Here is a 19,937-nt window from a genome sequence, read left to right on the forward strand (position 1 = left end):
GTGTTAGGAAAGATGTGCATTGGTTTTTAGGGAAAGGCAAGTTAGAAGTGGTGAAGTGGCACCCGTATTTACGTAGAAAGTTTTCTGGTAACTGCTCTACTAGCGACCACATTACTGTATGCAGAAGTAAGGCAATATCCCAGGCCTCTCAAATCTGGAGATTGTATGATTGATGTGAGCAAAGAAACTTTGTCCATGTTTTGGCGGTATATAAGATTAAAATTCTGCTTGCATTCAGTTACACGCAGGGCACAAGTCCTAAAAAAGAAGTGGGGGGACGCTGACGTCACGACAGGAAGTGACGTCACGAAAGGTGGCTTGCACCATCAGACTCATTGCCTCCCCTCTCTCACCCCTTAGATGCGATTGCATCAGAGAAGCCAGCATGTGAGCAGCTTTCTGAATGAGCTCCGATCTCGCCCCAGAGAGGCCAAAGAGTGAATGTGTGGCTCCATTTGCTCCAGTAATCCAGCTCCTAGTAAATTAAGTGGGGGGACGCCATCCACCCGCGTGGTACCCCGACTCGAGCCCTGTGTGAATAAATGGATGAGCTGCAGTGGGCCTTCTTTGAGAAGGCGGATAGGCGCCAAATATGTTTACTTGAATATTGCAGCTGCTCCATCAGCACTCAGGACTGAATCTGGACTTCTTTCCGCTAATGTGTTGGCTATGGGGGCAAGCCTAAAGTGGGAGAACAGCTTATTGAATAGTGATCCGGGCTCGATACGGGCTGCATTAAAACATGAAATCTTTTACTGTTTGGAGGAGAGAAGCGCTGTTTTCTCAAATTACATGAAGCATTAGATATGTTTGGAATTTGGCAAAGTGAAGCAGGTCCTCTTCCAAAGCTGATTTTAAAAATATGATTAGAAAAACAATTTATGAAGTTATTTATAAAAGAGATATTGAACTATGTTCTCGGCACACTAGGAGTGATACGATCATGGTGAGTAGAACCTGTAAAAAAACTGTATGTTCTATTGAACCTTCTCTATGGTGTGTATAGAACCATTCTGTAACTAAGGTTAAACTTGCTCCTCCAACGAATTATAATAGGAGCACTATCCAGGGAAAAGAGGCTTTGTGACCTCTGCGGGAACCATGTTCAAGATTTAAACCATGTGTTATTTGTTTGTCCTTTATTACATTCATCACGACGTCGACTGTTAAGACCGTTGTTCTTAAAGTATACTATTTCCTCGGCAGTGGAGGCTGTGGAATTGTCTTTTGGCTACACCATCGGAAACAGTTTGTTCTTAATTCTTTACTTTTTTTAGACAATTTTTAAATATTTGTTAGATAGGATTATATTATTTATTTATTTATTCATTTATATACGTAATTTTTATAGCGCAACAAATACCCTAGGGTGTTTCGGCGCTGTAGAACTACTGAAGTCAGCCATCCTCTTACTGGTTAAACCACCATGTTTTTAAGAGCCTGAGGAAGCTCATCAGGTTCGGGGCAGTTTTGATGGCCAGTGGCAAAAGATTCCAAAGTTTTGGAGTGGCCACAAGAAAGCGCCTGTCTCCCCAGGTGGCCGTTCTTGTGCGTGGCACAGGGAGCAGGCTGGTGTTGGCCGATCTTAATTGCCTTCTTGGGGTATACAGATGAAAAGCTTTGGTCAAAAACCTGGGTCCTATGCCATGTACTGCCTTATATGCAATGCAGAGGGCCTTAAATTTAATGCGGCTCTCAACTCTCAGCCAGTGGAGCTGACGAATGCCAAGAGTGGTGGATTTGCGGCGAGGAATGTTTAGGAGGATCCTAGCAGTCGCATTCTGGATAGATTGCAGCTTGGTTATGACACGCTTCTGGGTATGAAGAAAGAGAGCATTCCCATAATCTATTTTAGAGAAGACTAAGGTAGAAACTGGAGTCTTCCCAGCTGAGGCAGGGAGATAAGGTAGTAATTTCTTAACTTTTTTCAAAATAAAGAATGCTGACGAGACAACCTTGTTAGTGTGGAGGTCAAAAGCCAGCTTGCTGTCAAAAATCACTCCCAGATTTCTGGCTTTTTCCACTGGGACAGGTGGATGGCCGAGCTTTTCCGGCCACCAGCTAGGGGACCATTCAGGGGAGAGTTTTCCGAAGGTCATAATCTCGGTCTTGTCCGAGTTGAGCCTAAGACAATTCGAGGCCATCCAGGTACTGACCTCAAGCATAGCTCTGTGGAAGTTGGCTGCCACAGTGAGGCCGTCCCTGTGGATACCCAGAACCAGCTGGGTATCATCTGCGTAGGATGTAAGCCGTACCCCATGGGCCTTTATTACCCTCGCTAAGTCCGTTACATAGATATTAAATAGCATAGGACTTAGCGAGGAGCCCTGTGGGACTCCACAAGGGAGTGCAGAGATAGGAGAGTAAAAATCTCCCAGCCTCACTGTCTGGGTACGGTTTGCCAGGAAAGATGAAATGAGATCCCTGGCTAGACCGTTTATCCCCAGGGCTGTGACCCGGTCGACTAGGGTGACATGGTCGACCGTGTCAAAGGCCGCTGACAGATCCAAAAGGATGAGGACAGCCGCACCTCCCTGATCCATGATCGCCCTGATCTCATCAGAGGCCTTTATCAAGGCGGTCTCTGTTCCATGCCCTTTCCTGAAACCAAACTGCGTTTCGTTGAGAAGTTAGTGGGTCTCGAGGAACTCTGAGAGCTGTTTATTCATCAGGAATTCGCATACTTTGGCAGAAAAGGGCGGACACGCAATGAGTCTATAACTGGCGACAACTGTAGGATCTAGGGAAGGTTTTTTTAAAAGGGGTTTTATAACAGCCTTCTTCCATATACTGGGAAAGTGGCCTGTCTGAAATGCAGTATTGCAGATCTCCATGAGGGGGCGTGAGATCACTTCTGTGAGTTTTAACATCACAGAAGGGGGGCAAGGGTCCAGAGGGGAGCCCGATTTGATGGTAGAAATGAGTTTAATAACATCATCATGTGAGGCAGGTGAAAAACATGGAAAGGAATCATGATTGTGATAGGAAAGTACTTCTTTCACAGTACCACCTCTGTATTCAGTTTTGGTATCCCCTTCAAATGATGCATATATATCTGCCACTTTTGTGGTAAAAAAAATAGATAGTTCATTACAGAAGATCTGTGAGGGCTCGACTCTAGGGCCAGTGGAGGGGGTGGACAGAGTCGTGACAACAGAGAACAGCTCTCTAGCTGAGTTAGAAGCGGTATCAATTTGCGCCGAGAAGAAAACCATTTTTCGGGCAATAATCGCCTTTTTATAGATCATAAGGGCATGTTTATAAGTTTGTCTGGCTATGGGGCAGTAAGCCTTCCTCCAGCGCCTCTCTAGATTTCTACAGTGTTGGCAGTGAAGTCTAAGATCTTCATTGTACCAGGCGGCCGAGGGAGATGTTCTGTTAGGTCTCGTGAGTTTCTATGGGGCCACTAAGTCAGCGGCACTTCTGATCCAATCCTGGAAATCTGAGGCTGATAATGCAGGGGTATTTCCTCCCTGATGACAGGAGAGGGCCAGGGAATCTAGCATCTGAGGGATGTCTGCGTTTTTCCAAGCACGAGTCCCCACCCTAGTTCGGGGCCTGGGAAGTGAAAGGTGCACGGTCCGTATATCAAGCTGAAATATAATAGCCCTGTGGTCTGACCACGTGATGGGAACAATGTCCAGCACAGAGATGTCAGGATCATTAGTGAACAGACCATCAAGGGTGTGTCCAGCTTGATGTGTGATGCCCTTAACCAATTGGTACAATCCTAGGTTAGAAAGGTCAGATAATTGTATTTGCTCTCGCATTTGATAAATATGGCGTTTTAGGGAAGTAAGATTTGCAAAGTCTAGGTAAATTTACAGTGTAAAGCTGATTGCACTGAAATATGTTGAAGTACTGTATAAGACTTGCACTATTGTCCCCTCTGCATTGCTTACGCCAGATAGGTTTTGCATATTGTTAATCAGGAGATGTGTTTTGTACATTGAATGTTTTGTTGTGTACTTCATTCTGCATATTGTCAATCGTGAGATGTGTTTTGTAAGTTCTGTGTTGTTTTTATGTGGACATCTTTGAGTTCCAAATCATAATAAAAATCTTTGACTTTGGAGTAAAGAGAGTATCAGCAGCTTTGTAGCCATTACCACTAGACTTTCTGAGGCAGAGCAGCAAACATCAGTGCTGTAAGCTTCAAAACCATGCCCCCATCTTGAAACGGTATTCAACATACTCTGCATTTAATTTCTTATTGACGCACATGCCCTCCACATTTGGTTGCATGTTTTTTGCTTTAAATGTTTTTTCGTATGCTTGTATTAAGAAAGAAAACTACACCCTTTTTTTTAAAGAAACAGGTAGGAATATTTGATGCCAAGACTCTTCCCTGCAAAAGTCCACAAAGATCAGACTCACACAGTCCGCAGTGCTGGTCCCAGTGTGGCTGATGGGATTTTATATAACCTCTGTGGACATTCAGGCTTCAGTGTAACTAACTGAACAACTTTGAATTGAACAAGTGGACTGATTCGCCAGATAATCAACCTTTAACTACTATGCCACAATCTAGCCAAATTCTGATCCTTCTTAGTGAGTGGTATAACTATGTATCAGTGTTGAACTTGAGTAAGTGCAGGATAGCCACCATGTTTTGTGACTGCATCAATGGGTGTGGCTGTGTGAATGCAGTATTAACGTTGTCTTTTGTGAGTGCAGGTGGTCTATAGGTTGAAAGTTGTGCCTCTATTAGTGCAGAGTGAGTCATATGCATGTGTGATGGGAGAGCAGTGTGAGGGTTGTGCCTATGATAGGGAAGCAGTGTGAAAGTGACATCCCTGCATGTTTTTGTGTGCAAGCACTTCAGAAGGGCCAAACCTATAGGCTTTGTTAATGCTTTTTAGAGTTATTGTTTTGACCTGCAGGGCAGGGAGTGGAAATGCAATAATAGTGTGTGTCAGTTCTTAATTTGTAAAAAACATAAGTGCCAGGGACCTCGTAAGGAGGCCATTGCAGCTTGTGCCACCCATTGCCTCTGCCAGTGCTAACAATGACATCAATAACACAATTACTAACCATCACACTCCTACAAGTGTGACAATTCAGACTATTCAAGGTCCCAAAAGCTATAACAATGACTTGGGCTGCACATAGTCATTGTAATATATATTGAAGGGATAAATAAACTGCTGTTGTACTCTTCTCTAAATCAGATAGACAGAACCACCATGTGATAGACTGTCATAAGTGCCGGTGTTCACAATTAAGTGGCGGGCCGAGCACCGGTAACCACCGGTTCAAATTAAACACTGGTGTGTGTATGAGAATGGTAGTGAGTTTTTGATATGCAGATGCAGGCTCGGTCTAAGGAGGTTGAGGAGTGCCGGGGCAGCTGACGTACTGAGCTATCGCTCTAGTGAGGGGGGGTCTAGTTACTTTGCTCGCACTAGGGCCCTTGGCAGCCTAGTTGTACCACTGCTGTGCCTGGTTATATAGTTGCCATTTCATTGCAATGCAAAGTAGACAATGCTGGATTCTCTTTAAACCTAAACCCCGGATCTGTTAAATTGCTCGTGTGTCATTTTCCAATTACAGAAAAAGATTGCAAACAACAAACCAATGGTAGACCTTTGGATAGAAAGTCTTTATTGTTAAGAGGAAGGGGAAAGACTGGGAGACGAAAATTCATGATATGCTGACGAAATACCTATTTACTCCAGCTACAGCAGTCTTGTTTTTCGCAGGGCCTGTTTGCTGTTAATTCGCCATTTATTTTTTTTACTGTACTTGGAACCGACCTCTGTCTTTCACAGTCTTTTAATTTCCTTATTTTTATTATTCCCAGATGTGAATACCCGCCACCTGTCCCTCCCTTCCGGCCCCAGCTGTTTCCCCCACAGCAGCTTCTTTGGGGGGTAAAAAGTGAAGTGTCCGGAAAATTAGCTTGCACAGCTGTCAGGCAGAAGGGAGACGGGGGCTGAGACATACATTTGTGATTACTCCAGGACTATCCGTCTTGCTTTTGTTGTGGAGTGGTTGGGAGAGGGCGTTGGAAGAGAAAGGGTACAGTAAAGCAGACTGACATACGCGTATCAGTATGTTATGCAGGGCTGCAATGCGAGAGACCTCCAAAACCACCAAAAATAGCCTCTGGTGTCTAAAAAAAAAGCCGAGCACTCAAGGACGGGCCCAGCTCGGAGCCAGGGGCGCCTCTTGCTGCTTCCCTTGCTCATAAAAGGCTGACTCTGGGCTGCAGGCCCGCTGGAATGTGTGGGGCGGGCCGCGACTCCCTGGGAATTCTGCTTCAGAATGAGGCGTCTGTTGCCACGCACTGAGCGCGCGCCAGAGCTGCTGAGCGATGGCGCTGACAGACGCAAGTGCAACGGCGGATTCTGATAAAGCTGACCTTAAAGGGAGTCCTTTCTTGGAAAGTATCAAAAGCTGCGTACTGTCGTATTAATAGCATCTTCGATTTCACGTCTCATTTGTGACCAGGGTTTTAAGTGGAGTGAAAAAACTGAGGGCTCTCTCACAGGGGCGTGTTCAATTGAATTAAGGGCGTGCCTTAAAAACACATAGGCTAAACATATGTGCTTAGCATGGTTGCTGTCCGACGAGCATTTTGCTGCTTCTGCCATTGCCTCCAGATATATGATACAACAAGTAACATTACACCTACAACAAGTCACGGCTATTGGCTTTGTCAATGACTTTTATTTGCATAAAATAAATAAGCAACAACTACGGGTCCGTTGTATATAACATTAAAAATGCTTCCGTTCTGAAACGATGAGACTGCAAGAACTATATCGAGTCTCTTCGGAGTTACATCACAGGCAGTGGAGGGTGCTACTGCTGTAGAGTTAACGTTTTTTTTTCACCTTGAGGGTGGCGGAAAAAATGGAGATCCTGATACGTCTCAGCACCTGTTTTGGATTTGACGGTGCTGAGCACCAGCTGGACCCGGCCCACTTAAATCCCTGCATGTGACCCACCTAGCTAATCCTGGCTTTTTAGACAACAGTATTTTGCATGCTTGGATTTGGAAACAAACATTTATACGATGAAAATCTAGACTACAGAATGCAAAGAACTGCTTGCTGTGACACTCAGGACTGCCTGAACAGGACACAAGCCATCCAGGGGTAGACTAGGGAGCTTCGAGTGGTCCAGGGGAGCTTTCGCTCAAGCAGCCCCGGCTACATATCTCTTATGTGACCTGGATTCGATTTCCTTGAATCTGCCTGGTTACATATCCCTTGAGCACATGCCCACTGTGCACATGAGTGGTGGAGAAGTGCTTGCGAGGGACAAGTCCAACCAAAAAACACTGAAGCACACCAAATGATCGTAGCTATCATCCAATTTTCAATGATCTGTGTTTAAGCCGCTCAAAATTAATGTCCTATAGAAAAACTCCACCACATCAGGTCCCATTGCTTGTTTTATTCCATTTCATTAACATAGAAATCAGCAGCGGCTGACTTACGTTTCACCCCCCTTGGCTTTCTCAAGGCTTGGATTTAGTATACTGAGATCAATTTCATGTCTCAAATCATAAAGCTCCAAATACGTGCAAAAGATCATAATTATTCCTATAAGCGATATGAAATATCCACCCGACTGGTAATCGTATCACCTTCTATTGTAAAATACATAAACTTCGTCATGGACTGTGTAGGAATGTTCCTCTCCTCTACAAGTGTGGGACCCTGATAGGTCCTCTCTTGTTCTGGCGGTGATTCGAGTACCTCGTACCGGCAGCAGCCCGAGAGACAAGTGTTTGTTTACATGGTGACTGAGGGTGAGAAGCTGTAGCAAAAAAGGTATTCTCCACTAAACTCTTTAGAAATGTGTTTTCACCTATAGAGATGCAAAACGGAGGCATATGAACACCTATAGTGATTTCAAGCAGCCCTCAGCATGCAGAGGACTGGGCTCCCGCCAGCAGTGGGTGATCCAAAACCTATAATGCTGCTCGGCTGCCCGGACCAGGCAGCGATCACAAATTGAGTTAATCCTTCTAGGGTTTCCTCAAAGCACCGTGATGACATTGCTACCCCGATATAGGATTTCAATTTAATGTCTACAGGGATGACTATAGATGCAATAAACGACCTGTATGGAAGTCCTCATCACAAGATTTCACCTAAGAATCTTTAGAGATCGCACCAGAAATGTCTTTAAGCAAATATTGCCATTGGGGCCACTCACTTTCAACCCCCCAAAGTCCTTTTTGAGGTCTCATGTTCAAAGTTGTTGATAGTTCTTAATTTAGAATTCCGTTGGACATGTTGCATAGGGGGAGACATCTTAGCGTGCTCCCCTTGCCTGACCTTTGCCTTTCCTCACCACCTAAAAAAAGAGTCAACTGGAAAGATTTAGGGTAGATCACCTCCTCCCCTGCACTCGACTTCAGCCAGTTTTTTCAACTACATTTGCCTTATTGACTTGGCTTAGCTTGCCAGATAAACAATATATACCTTTATACTTATGACATTCTTACTTTCAACTTTCCACTAGTTTATCTAGATCTTAGGGAAGACAAGGAGGCAGCACTTTAGTGCAGAAAGACTCCCTTATTAATACTTTCAGCAGCAACAAAGTGAATATTGAGAAACATTGTCCCTACTGTCCTGATGTCACATGATATAAGGCCACAGCTCCAGAACATCAGCTGTCAGCATAGACTCATCAGGCACCTCCGCCTGTCCTTTTTATGCTGTTTGATCATCTGTTTGTTGCCCTTAATGTGTCTCTTTCCTTAATCTACTGTCCCTTTAGAGTTTTTGTGTGCAGGCTGAACGGGCTCCTTTGTCAACTATGGCTGCTTGTAGTACACATAAAGAGAGATCTCAATATTTAATCGCCTGAGCTGACCCAGGTAGTGGAGCATGAGGCGAGATACATTTTTAGCTGCCATCTGTTATCTCAGCTAAATGGCAGAGCTTCCTCTCCTAATACTGGTTGGGGATACAGCAGATGACGACTGACGACAGCATGGATTGGTTGGCATGAAATGACTATATCTTGCTATCATGGTACTGTGTGAGCCCAATGGGATGGATTAGAGTCAGGCCCAGTCCTTTGGTCCTGATGAAAGCACAATACGTGTGTAAGGGTACCAACACATATCGGTTATTATGTTGAGCAAACGATTTCGCATAACCTTTTCTGTAAATTTCTGGAGGGCTGGAGGAAGAAATGAAAGTGTATTTATGTTACGGGGGGCTTCGAGCTTGGAGAAGAAGGCTGCCAAGTGGGAGCTACGACAGCCGAGGAGACTCCTCTGCCAGCAAGACCGTAATCCACCAGTGTCCACCACTCACATTTTTTTTTGCAGATTTATATAGCGTGCACTCGACCCAAATGTATTGGAGCGCTTTACATGAGCACCGGTTACGTTACACAAGGACACATTCATTTTTTTTGGTAGGCCTGTGGCGCTTAAGTGATTTGCCCAGAATCACAAGATGTGGAAGCAACCCCGAGACTCGGACCTTGGTTTCCCTGCTCCAAAGTCGGCAGTCTAGCCGTCAGACCACATCCTCTCCCCGACACGACATTATATCAGGCTGGACAGTCCCTGAGTACTTAGTTGTACTTGTAGTTCCCGTAATTGCTCATTTGACAGAGATATCACTAAATCGACACAAGCAGTAATGTGGGGAAAATGGCAGGGGCCGCGAGGCCTAATGACAAGAAGACAAACTGCTTCCTGGGCATCCAACTCTCAACACTGGTCCGAGGCATCAAGGTAGGGAGCATACCTCAACACCCCCCCTAAGCCCCCCATCTCGCTGTACCCATCGCCTTTCGGGCCCCTAACCCTGTCATCCGCATGCCCAAGCAACTTTTAGCATGACGTGTAGAGGGCTAGTAAGGCCAGAGACAGCCATTTTAATAGGCCTAACGGAGTCTGTCGCTCATCGGTGCTCATCTCTATATGGCGTAATGCACCGAGGAACTAACGATACATAACAACCTCCAGTTTAACTCCTTAACCGCAGCACGAATTTTGCCATGGTGCGGGAGTTCTAAAGAGTGGGCTGGGCTGCATCGGCCAACGGTCGTGCGCAGCACTGGGCAGGTAGTGCTTCCGACAGCCGTTGGCCGACGCGAGCACGGAACGGGTTAAACAAAAAGGAGGGGGGCTGATTCCTGTTGCCCCACCACCTTGCAACCACCAAACTGCTCCTGTCTCTTTTCAAGGCCTGATAAGACCTTTAAGACCAACCGGAGAAAGGGTTGGATTGTGATCAAAAATCGGCCCGGGCACACCAAATAAAAGTGGCCCACATTTGCTTATTGCCTTTCTGCAAAACACTACTTCAGCAAAGTTTTATGAAAAGAAAGAGAGTGGGGGGCATGTTTTATTAACTTCCCTTAGATACAAAAATATTTAACAGATTAGTTCACACAGCTGAGCCACACATGAATGCAAGTGAGACCACTTCTGCTCAGTCCTTTTGCCCCTGCTCAATCAGCATACATTAATGGGCCGGACGAGCGAGAGAAATGCAGTGATACCTGCGCCCATCTGCCTCTATAAAGGCCACGCTGTCACCAACTGGGCCGCTGGTGGCTCAAAAAAGCAGCCCACAGCTAGAACTCGGCTACTGGCCCTTCAGCCATTTCGCGAGGGCCCATGTTACCAATCCGACCTTATCGCTATGGCACTTGTAACTCCGCAACTTGAAAAAGGCACCGGCAACACAATCAGTTTTGTGAAGTGTAAAATGGACTCTAACCACATATACCAAAATATAATAGCCCATAAAAGCTAACAATGGCATCAACACCCACTAGAACTTAGGTCTCTTGCTTGCGCCCACCTGCCTGCTGTACCTCCCTCTGTGCCTCCCCGTAGGCCCACAACCCACCAACAGGCACGACGTGTGGAACACACCTAAGCACCATCTGCGTTCACTGTACTGCTCTCTCGTTGCTCCTCAACACCTCTGTGCTCACCTCATTCTTCAAGCGCCAGCGACCGTAGATCTGTTAACCCATCATAGGGCATGAAGAGCGGTACACTGCGAGGCCTGAATCGACGTCAGCCCTGGAAGCATCAGCATCTCAGTGCAACCTGCTCTGCTCACTTTAAACTATTGCCACTCCGTCGCTCAATTGCCATCAGCCCACCGTCGCTCCTCTAAACCTCCACGCTCACCTGAATCTTTAAGCACCAGAGGCCGTAGGCTGGTAAACCCTTGCAAAGGGCATAAAGAGCAGACCACGTTGAGGCTGCATCTGCATGGCACTGGGATCATAGGACCTCCTGCGCAATCCCCCCGCAGAGGAGCGCAGTAGGGGCGACAGGAGGCAGTTCCTCCCTCCACATGCACAAAACACGTTACATGGCCCCCTTAGGCACCGTGCATAGCGCCATAGCTATACACAAAACAAATCAAACCTTTGCTTCTTACTCAAATTAAGGGCAATTAGAGTGTCCGATATTTGAATAATATTGAGGCCAAAAAGAGGCTAATGAAAGAAAGTGGTCACTTTTGAGGATTATTAAGGACAACAGCAACAAAAGACTATACAGTATCAGTATCACATGCCAATCAACAAGGGCCTAGCACCAAATATTGGTACAAATGTCTACTTAACTATCAGTCAGTGGCAGTGCTAAATATCAAAACACTAAACAATATTTAGTGTTAAACAATATCTATTGGGACACGACCTACGCTAATCAATTAGCCAGAAGCAATATATACTATCACGGTCCACAGGCTGCAGAGTACAAAGTCAGGTCAGAGAGCTGGCTATAAAGCACAAATATAAGTACAAATACAGGCATGAGCACAGACACAAGTACAAACTGCAGGTGCAATCCAGTGCCAGCCACAGGTGCAATCTGCAAGATAGAGTGTGGACGTGCTGACTTGTGAGAAGTTGGGGACTCAAGCAGGCCAACGAATCCTATTAATGCAAGCTGCCACCTCGGTGGCAGCTAACCCTGATAATAACCTGCAGCTGAGAATAGCCACCCACTGAGATCAGCCTACTGCTCATCATATTACAGGCAACAATCTGATATAGACTTATCTGAACTTAAGGCGTAACATTCTGAGCACCAAGCTGGTTGCGCTATAGATAAGCTGGCTGCAATATAGAGATTTGCCCCAAGTGCTAAAAACTGGCACGCAGGCTGATTCACAACCCACTCACATAATCATAAACATATCAGTGTTGGTGCAACCTCCAAAAGGATCTAATATCTCAACAGAATTGAAGACTAAAAACAATCCAAAGATACATAGGAACACAAGGATTCCAGAAGGCAACTCTCAAAAGAATGAAGCATGACCCTCCGGTCTTGAGTCACCTATCAATCAGAAACAAGCCTTAGATATCAGCACAAAAATGGACTTGATTCTCCGCAACCTGTCCTCCTTCCAAAAACTGGTACAAAGTGCCAAAGTGAACAATGATTTCTTACAAATTGAAATTTCTGCCATGCATAATGACCTCAAATCGCTACATAAATGAACTGCCAAGGTTGAATCAAGGATAAGCAAGCTGGAGGATAAGAACCGCAATGATAAAAATATCCGCCCAGACTTCAAACAAATAAGTCTACACCCTCTCCAGAACAATCACTGACCTTGAAAATAGGACTAGAAGAGGGAACCTGAGAATCTTCGGATTTTCAGAGGGGACAGAAAACCAAGCTCCCTCCTGTGTCTCTTTTGTAAAGCAATAAATTCCGCAAACCCTTGGCATCTCATTCAACAGACCATTTAAAATCAAAATGGCACGCAGGGTGCTCACCAGACCGATTGCGGGTGCAAAAACTATGTGACAGCTCATCTTCAGGCCATTTAGATTCCAGCAATCAGAATCTATATTATCACACATGAGAAAAGCAGAAACACTAGTATGGAACAACAAGTTTGGAATAGCTCAAGACTATGCCAAAGAGATGGTCTTCAGGAGAAATGTCTTTTTTGCCCTGCGAAACTCACTCACGACCTTTAACATCAACTTCTCCTTCATCGGCCCAGACAGGTTCAGAATTACCAACATGAGGAAGATCTTTGTAATCAATGATCCCTCTAAATTTGAATCCTATATCCAGAACCAGCAACAACAAGAGACGTCCTCTTAATCCCTCTCCATCGATAAAAATGTAAATTGTAAATTGATACTTGTATAGCTCACTACTCACCCGCAAGGGTCTAAAGGCGCTTGTACAAATACCGCTGTGGAACCCATCCTGGTTTTCCCTGTGAGGCGTCCACTCCTGGGCACCCCCAAGGTGGTGGCCAGGCATCCTTAGTGTTGTGGGGGACATTGAGCAAGCTATTGCCCAGAGTTGCAGAGTGGGACTCCATGATTGGAATAGGCACTGAGGCGAGAATTATCAGGTCCGTGGAATTTTGAGCCCAAGACCCGCCGAGGTGGGGAATTGAACCCTGGTCCCGGGCTAGACCTCTGCATCAGGGTCTGCCGCTCTAATCATTGAGCCACACTTCTCCACATAAACGGTCCATCAACTTTTCAACATCTTCGTCATCTCTCTTCGCCTGCTCATATAAGACTCAACCCCCATTTTCCTTGTACTCATGCCTGAAATAATGTGAAGCAGTGCCAAAATGATATTGCTTGTCTGAAATAATACAAAATATTGCCAGAATTATGTTGCATTTCAGATATCTTTTCTCCTGATAGTTGAGAATATTTTGATTTCAGCCCATTTTCAGTTTATGGCTGATGAACCTCTTAGTGATACACTACTGTTGACCCTTGTTGCATCTTTGTTGATCAGTGTTGATTCTACTTTGAATCGAAGCACTAATTAACAATATAATTATGTATACTCTGCTTTCACCTCTATACTTATCCAACACCCAACTTAGGTCTAACTGCTGATGGCATTATAAATTTTCGCCCCTAACTGCCACACATACACATACCTCTTAGGCACCATTTCCTACGCTCATATAGCACAAACTCGCCCTCAATGCAGGGATTGTTATCTGAGCACATCCCATCTAAAAAAACTACTTTAATGCTAACTATTCCATCGCCAACCACTCCAACACCTAAACTTCATCAGTCACTCCATTCACATCCGAACACAACACCCACCAACAACACTTAGGACAACTCTATAAATTGACACATCTGCTCTTGATACTTTGCATGTTGTTAGTCTCATGACTGTACTACATTAACTATTCCTTCCACAGCTCTCCAAAATTTATACAAATGTGGTATTAGACATGTTTTACTACACAATGTTACGCACAGCCTAGAACTTTCCCTTGCGTTCTGCCCCTAGACACGATTGCCGACGTGGGGAATCCTGTCTGCCAATGATCACAGCTAGGGCAGCCGAATCCAAATCAGATCCAAAATCCTGATATGTAATGATTCAACTGTATTACATGGAATTCAGATAATACATTTGTTGATATCTGATGTGATATATGTGATGCATGAAATGTGATACCTGGTAGCATAGTTGAAACAGTCACATGATGCATAATGTAGTATCGTAGTACAAACGAAACATGTCATAATTAGATTTTTATGTTGCATATCTGGAAATGTATTGAATCACATGTTCCTCGACTAGTCATTGCTCAACGCCGTATCATCAGTGAAACTGTATCACCAGAGAGCTCAAAACCTAACACATGTCAGCTTACTAACCCGCAATCAAGGGCTGCACAGTACGTTCTCCTCTGGCTGTTACATCCCCTCCCTGTGTTTTTAATGCTCCTCTCCAGTGAAGCTCTCATCGGGTGGTGACCACTGTTTCCACTTTCATGTCTTTATACTCTCATTGGCATTGTTACACTTCTTAGTTTCTTTGCTTTCTTCTATCTCTCCCTCTGTACCCTCTATACCCTCTCACCTTTATTTCATCGACCTCCCCCCTCACCGCCCTCCTCCCCTCTCCATCCCAAGGGATACCTCAATCTGACAAGACTAGACCCTCCAACCCATAGGTCCATCACATAAAAATACACATCCACACCTACCCTCTGCCCACCAAGCAACTTAAACCTGGACCACAGTCCTCACAATAAATAACATGCCTAGCAACACTCTTAAGGTATTATCACTTAACGTTAAAGGCCTAAATCATCCAGTGAAAAAGAAAAGAAAAATAGTAGAATACTAGCACAAACTAAGAGGAGATATCTTCCTGTTTCATGAGACCAGAATAGATAAGGAAAAGACATTGCCCAAAATCTCCTACACCACTGGTATTCTGAACTGACCTGCTCACCTGACTCAGACAAAAATAATGGTGTCATCACCGTCTTTGCCAGATCTGCAGGTATTAAAGTAATAAAAAAAAACAAATGACACAGAAGGTAGATGGGTCATCTAAAAAATCAGGAAAGACAACCAGGAACTTTTTATCATCAACTTGTATGCGCCCACAGCATGTTGCCCAACATTCTGGTCAACCGGAATAAAAGGTTACATGTAATCCCAAATGATTCTAGAATCCTAGTAGGAGGGAACTTTAACATTTCATTGGGCCTGATCCTAGATAGGTTGTCACTCTGTAAACCTAGACCTGGGAAATCCTCTACACAAATAAAAAATCTAACCACTTCACACAAGCTCACGTCCATCTGGAGGCATTTCAACCCGACAGTGAGTTCACTTTCTACTCAAACCCCCATAACTCTTACTCCAGAATAGACTATCTTCTCACCAATAAGAACCTAACTCCCTCCTGCTTTGACCCAAAGATTGAACCTATCATCGTTTTCTATCATGCCTGCAACTCAGTAGATATTCCGATTACTAATTCCCAAAAACCGGACAGATTCTGGCGCCTCAATAACACTTATAAGCAATCCATCTTGCAGGGAAGAATTACAATCCACAATCATAAACTACTTTAAAGAAAATGCATCTCCAGACATATCCCCTGAAATCCTCTGAGAAGCAATGTAGGCCCCTCTCAGGGGAAATATGATTCGTATTATGACCAACAAAAATAAAACTGTCAACAAAAGTCTGGAAGAACTTGAACTCAAGTTCAAACAGCTCAATTGCCTCCTTATTTCAAAACACTCCATAAAAACATTAGGCAAACTTAAAACTCTAAAGTACAAGTACAATAAACTAATGTGAGAGAGCACACACTTGTGTGAACAACTACAAAGCAAGAAGATTGTGTGAGTTTTACAAGGGCAGAACGTTTCTTATCAATTACATGAGAGTGAAAATCCAGAGCATCTCTATTAATGCAATCAAAAACAAAGGAGGTCTAATCGGAACTGATGCCAAAAAAATCACAACCTCCCTTTATCCATTATTATTCAAATTTATGCAATCCGGAACGACAACAAAACTTGCGGATTGCGAGAACTACCGCAGGAATAAATCTCCCCTCACTTACTGGAAGGGATCAAATCTCTCTTTACAAACCATTAGAGACAGAAGAAAACGAAAAAGTTATCAAAACATTAAAACAAAAAAAAGCCCTAGGGCTAGATGGCTACAAAAGCCAATTCTACATAAGCTTTAAACCCACTCGCACCTCATCTAAAATCTCTCTTTGACTTCTACACCTTTGAACGGCAAAACAGGCCCAAACGTCACTGATGCTATAATCTCTGTAACCCACAAACATAATAAAAATCAGTTAGACACCAAAAACTACAGACCAATCTCTCTGCTCAACGTAGATTGTAAATGATTTGCAAAAATACTTTCCACCAGATTGAAAAACTTCTTCCATCTCTTATTCATCCTGCTCAAACAGCTTCATTAACGGGAGGGTGGGCTGTGACAACTTGGATTATTTGCACACATATTGGACAAATCTCCCCTCCTAAACTCCCTAGTGATGGCCATGGCTTTAGACACCAAAAAGGTTTTCGATAAGGTCTCCTGGCCTTTTTTAAATCAGAGAACCGGAAATTCAACATTGGACCCACCTTCGAATAAATGGTGTTCATGCTATATGATAACCCCTCAGTCAAGGTTAGTGTCAATGGCTTCCTCTCTGAAAAATTAGAACTCTCCCAAGGGACTAGGCAAGAATGCCCCTTTTGACCTCCGCTCTGCCTCCTAGCCATAGACCCGTCATCTCAGGCATCCCCTTGGCTCCACAAACCACAAAGTAGGAGCCTATGCGAATGACGTCCTCATCTTCTCTGAGGATGCAGACGCAGCTATCCCCAAAATCCTCAAGCTAATTAATGCCTACTACTTTGCCTCCGGCTACACACTAAGCAAAGAAAAAAACTGAAGTATTTCCACTCAAGCCCATCTGCACACCCTTAATTATTAAGGACACAGATCTCAAATGGCAAAACCTCCACCTGAAATATTCAGGCCTAGATCTAGGCAAAACAGTCCACGAATCTGGCACACATATTGAAAACATACTATTGAAAAAGATCCAGGACCTGATCAATACTTGGCCCCCCAAACACATGATGTGGTGGGGTAGACTAGAGTGCACCAAAATGCTAATTGCTCCAAAAGTGAACTTTATCATCAGTGTGCTCCCCCTCCAACTAGCAAATTCTTTCTCCAAAAGTCTAAACAACTCCACCACTCAATTAATCTGGCATAATAAAAATCCTAGATTTGTTTTCAATATCCTAATACTTAGGTAAGAGAAGGGAGAAGTGGGCCTACCCAAATTCAGTATGAGACAAATGGCATTCCTGCTTAAGCAATCCACACACTGTTTCTGTCTAAACCCACTACTCCCACCTGCTCTATGGACAGAAATCGAAATAGACCTCATTCGACCATTTACCCCACTGCCATCAATCTCTATGGGCCACATTAAACCGCAACACTCTGTAAAACATTCTTAAAGATACAATGCTTGCCATAAAACACCTGGACATGAACTGCTCGATCCAAATAAAACATTCCTCATGCACATCTATCTGGCACATCCTATTAATAAAAATTGACGGTAAAGCCCTCCACTGGCATTTCTGGTCATCGCGCAATATTCATTACATCACCGATATAATCAATGGAGACAACCCCATCCCATGTTCACTACTTCAAGCCTCCTCAGTCATTCCAAATAAGGAATTCTATAACTTCCTAAAACTCAAAGTAGTGATAAACTGCAACCAACACTTCCAAAACCGTCAACGCCAAAGTATTCTTAAAAAACTTGCATACTATCCGCCCAAGCTTACCAGGCCTCAAAAATCTATAAGATTCTCCAAGAATCAGCTTTTAACCCCATTCAGAAATATCAAAGGAAGTGGTCGGACTCCTGCCTTAGGTAAGGTTATTCCCACCTAACTGATAATAACTGGTCACTAATTTGGAAACATGTCACCAAACTCAAGATATCTCCGACTATACTCCACTGCAAATATTGGTTACTATACAGAACTTTTTGGACCCCAGCTAAGCATTGCAAATTATTCCTTCTTAATTCAGATAAATGTTGGAACTGCTCCTCAGAAGGGGCGATCTGGACCACATGATTTTTTACTGTCCCTTGCATCGGTCGTACTGAGAAGACATTGACAAAACCATTAATGACATCTTGAACTGCAGGGTATTGCTGGATTCAGAGTTAATCTCCTTAGACACCTGGGCCTTCCCCAATGCCCGCCACTCAACCCAACAGAACTATTATTTGACTTGCTGCTCACAGTCGATGTCAAAATTATTCTTTTAGACTGGAAAGACTTCAAATCCATCTCTTGCCACACTTGGTGGGCCTGGGTTTGCTTTCTGAGGAGTGCAGACATCATTCTCAACCAAAATTATGATCATGATAAGTCGAGACTACTCTGGTCCCCATTAGACTCCCACATCCAAACAAAACCCACCTAACTAACCACCTTGCCCGAGTTCTAGGATATCCCCCCTCTCCTCTACCCCCAACCCGCCAACCCTCAATCCAGACCCACTGACCCCCGCTCCTCTCTCTCTTCGCCCCCCTCTTTTCTGTCATCATTCTCCTTCTATTATTTCCCTTTCTCAACGAGAAGTAAATCTCCTCCTGTCCACAGGACTACTTTAGTCAATATTCCAAATTGCTCAATTAGACAATTATCTGACCTACATTGCATTATGGCTCGTGCCACTTGAATAATAGGAATACTTCTCTTTCATGATGGATAGAAACGTGATAACTGAACTTACTGTGATGTCCTTCACTTCTTGCCTTTCCTATATATTTGTTTCTGTATGTATGCTTTATTTTATTGATATCCCTAACAAAATATTTAAACCAAAAAAAGTTTCTTTATGTTGGCCAGCCACACTAGGTCAATTTTCAATTAGGTTACTTTTTTCCCAAGCACAGTCAAAAACAATATTTCCCACATTAAGACACAATGTTGTTTTGGAACCTACTAAAAGGCGACAACACAGCTCTATTTAGGAACAGCAGGTCCAAGAGGACGCATGAGGGACAGTGATGCCCTCTGGCATATGTGTTGCTTTTGGGTTCTGGTTAAAATGGTGCCAATGATTACATTGTAGCCGAACTTGTCTAGGAGCACAAACAATGTCTATCTGTCTGGCCTTGTGAGATACCTTACTTTTTTTATGTCTGTTACGTACATTGTGTCTGATGGCGCAAGTAGCTCACATGTTGATCTGTGGCTATATTATTTGGAGACATTTTGTTATTGTCTTGTTATTCTTATTGATTTCATATTGATTTAGGATTTGGAGTTAACATATTGATCATAAACATGAGGAGTCCTGTATATCATATTTAGTCGTAAGGCCTTTTTGGGGAGTGGCCCTGCCTTTGCCCTTCTTTTCCCATCTGGTATTATCCAGTAGTTCTAATTATTTTGTGGAACTTTTTTAGATCTGTGTCCCATGTGTTGCCATTCTGACAAGCAAACTGATCTCCGATTGCTGGTCTGGGCTCGCTGCTCCCATTGTTCTCTCGGCTCGAGGTCCCGACCACTGGCTTCTGGCTAGTCTTGAAGATATTCCCATGTCCGGAAGGCACCAGATCTTAACACACCCTACAGAGAGAAAAG

Source organism: Lissotriton vulgaris, chromosome 9 (genome assembly GCF_964263255.1).
Source record: "Lissotriton vulgaris chromosome 9, aLisVul1.2, whole genome shotgun sequence".
NCBI lineage: Eukaryota > Metazoa > Chordata > Amphibia > Caudata > Salamandridae > Lissotriton > Lissotriton vulgaris.